At 33.8% G+C, this 2,734-nt stretch overlaps 1 protein-coding gene across 5 annotated transcripts in view; it reads left to right on the plus strand.

Annotated features, from left to right (window-relative positions):
• The window catches only part of LOC108625858 (protein lingerer), a 57,832-nt gene that overhangs the window by 18,664 nt on the left and 36,434 nt on the right, over positions 1 to 2,734 (plus strand). The gene's annotated exons all lie outside the window — the stretch shown is intronic.

Raw genomic sequence — 2,734 nt, forward strand, 5'->3', positions numbered from 1 at the left:
GTTAAAAATAGTGTATCTATGGTAGGTTGTCGAAAAGGATCGGTTTTGGACGTAAAAATCCAAATTAACGAGAACAAAGGTCTCGCTGGAGCGTGATTGATTCGATCGTTCCACCGTCACCGAGTGTTTAAGCCGCAAAATCCATCCCGGAGTTTGAGGTTGCGATTTTTCTCCTTTTTTTTTCAAACAGCCAAATATGTGGAGGTTTTACAACGTCACCAGTTTCTCTTCTCTTCTCGGCGAATGCATTGAATTTTTTACACCCATATAATCACACGTAACAATCCATTTAATTCGATAACGACTGTGAAATCGGTTGCGGTTAACTTCAATTATTCGCTAACGATTTAATCCCCCGTTGATTTCACCTAACTGGTGCGCAATTATGTTTTTATTTAAATTCAGTAGAAGCGCACAATAGTGATAAGAACAATAGAAAGGTAATGGACGAAATATAAAAAATAAGTCGGTCTGTTTTAAGGGTAGACTCTGATAACGACGCGATAAGGCAGAATGTATTACTCACTAAATTGACCAAAAATATAGATTCGCCATTCGATTCTGTCTTTATTTCTTAGGTCAAGACAAATTTCGTTTTAGTGTTTAGTTTGGGATACATTCTAGGGTGCTCTAGTCATAATTCTTTTTCTTCTTGTTTTATAAAAAAATTCTTATTAGTTCTCATAAGTTTATTAAAATCTATAATGTGGAATTTGAATATTAATTAAGGCGAAAATTTTACTCTAACTTTTACTTTAATTCCACGAAGTGCAATTGTATTATTACGATTGTTAATGTAATATTTCTATCAGTTTATTTCTATTTGAGAAGCGAGTCTTAATTATACCGTCTTGTATTTCACTCGAATTCAGGGAAGTTAAGTTAATTACTGCAGTTTCTCGAGAATATCGCATGTTTATCCGTCGTCGGTCGAAAATCAACGTCGTTTTTCGTTCCAGCAGTAAGACAACATCAAGTGTGCTAATGATTTGTTTTTAATAATTGATTTACAGTCTTTAGTATATGTATAGTATATTAATATACAATGAAGAGAAAATCACACAATTTCGTATAAAATCTGTATGTGCTATTGTAGATCAAAAATCTAGTAGGTAGTATGTATTATGTGAAGTAATAATGAATAACATTTTCGTTCTTGTAATGTTAAATACATTTTTCAAAGTTATCTTAATCTTGATTAATATTATAAATCGTGAAAAGTAAATGTCCCAGTTTCTATTTAGAGGCTTATTTTTCCATAATTTTAAGATGACATAAAATTAAGATTCAAGATAACATAAAATTAAAGAAAAATACGCCAGTGAGTAGAAACTGAATCATTTATCTTTTACGTATCAGTATTTTGAAAATGTGATTATAGATGCAAATCCGCGGAAACGTTTGCACGAAAGTTTGTACAGAAACTTGTGCTTCATGCATGAACGCAATTGATATTGGTGGAAACACGTAGATAGGAATTAAGCTTGTCTCCACGGTATGATTGTCTTCGCTTGCTGCCAATACGTAAGACAGATTTTATTTCTGTCACCGTGTTAACATGTGTGGAAATCCTCCAACAGTTATACAGAACTTTCGTCGAATGCAAAATGCATTCTCGTTCCTAACATTCGATTCTTCTTATTGCAACAACAATTCGAAATGGAACCAGTAGTTTTTTATATTTTTAAATCAAAATTAGATACAGATAAGAATTCAAGCTAGAGTTGAATGAAAAAATATCGGGGAGCAATGCAAGGTTAATCTATAATTCGGATTAAATTCTTTCGACCTAATAACGAATGTAATTTGCCAATACAATCTCGTAGCAAAATATAGCAAATAATTAAAATGTAACACTGTTGTGGGTCCGCGGGAAATACGGCGGGATCCAGTTCCTTCCGGTTGTAAGTCACAGCCGGCGGCAACTGCGGATAAAAGAGAATTGGCTTAATTACGGTTGCGGCGTGCCATTTGCAAACGGCGGCGCGCGCGTGCATTTTGATAGCCGTGCTTCGCAGCTCGTTTCTTCATTGGAGTGTACGAAAACGGGCGGTGAGGGAACACCTTTCTAGAAATTTATGTACACGTGTTATGTGCCTTTAGCTGCGCCGTTCACGACCATTACTAGTTCACGTCGCTACTTCCGTGGCAAACATTAATCCTTTTATATACATATATACCTGTGTACGTTGCACAAAAAATTGTTTCGACGAAGTAAACTTCAACATAAATTAGATCTCGGTTCGTATGTAATAATTGCATTCCTCTTCAACCGTGAAATTGTATGTAATGGCATGAGCTTAATGCGTAAAATTGTGTTGCAATGAAGTTACGAGATATTCATTTTTAATTTACAAAGTAATTTAAAAAATAAATAATAGTAAGTAGTAGTAAGATGTAAAAAGTATTAGGCAGTTTCGTATAGAATGTACTGCACGGAACAAGATGACAAGGTTATTAAGGATGTATAGGCTATATACTTCAAAAATGCTAATATGTTGAATTTGTTATTATAGATTCCTATCACTATTAAAGAGCTACCTGCAAAATTTTAAATCAATTCATGGGTTGTTTGAAAAAAAATTTGATTTAAAATTTGCATGTACTTTTATGATAATTAGCAGTAACCCAAAGAAAACTTTCTGGTATTTGGTGTGCATATGCCAAGTTGGAAGAAACAACTGACTTGAGGAAATACAAGCCTAAAAAGTCTGGAATTTTTCACGCTTTTTAG

Source organism: Ceratina calcarata, unplaced genomic scaffold (assembly GCF_001652005.2).
Source record: "Ceratina calcarata isolate Rehan_Ccalc_2016 unplaced genomic scaffold, ASM165200v1 scaffold376.2, whole genome shotgun sequence".
NCBI classification, from domain to species: domain Eukaryota; kingdom Metazoa; phylum Arthropoda; class Insecta; order Hymenoptera; family Apidae; genus Ceratina; species Ceratina calcarata.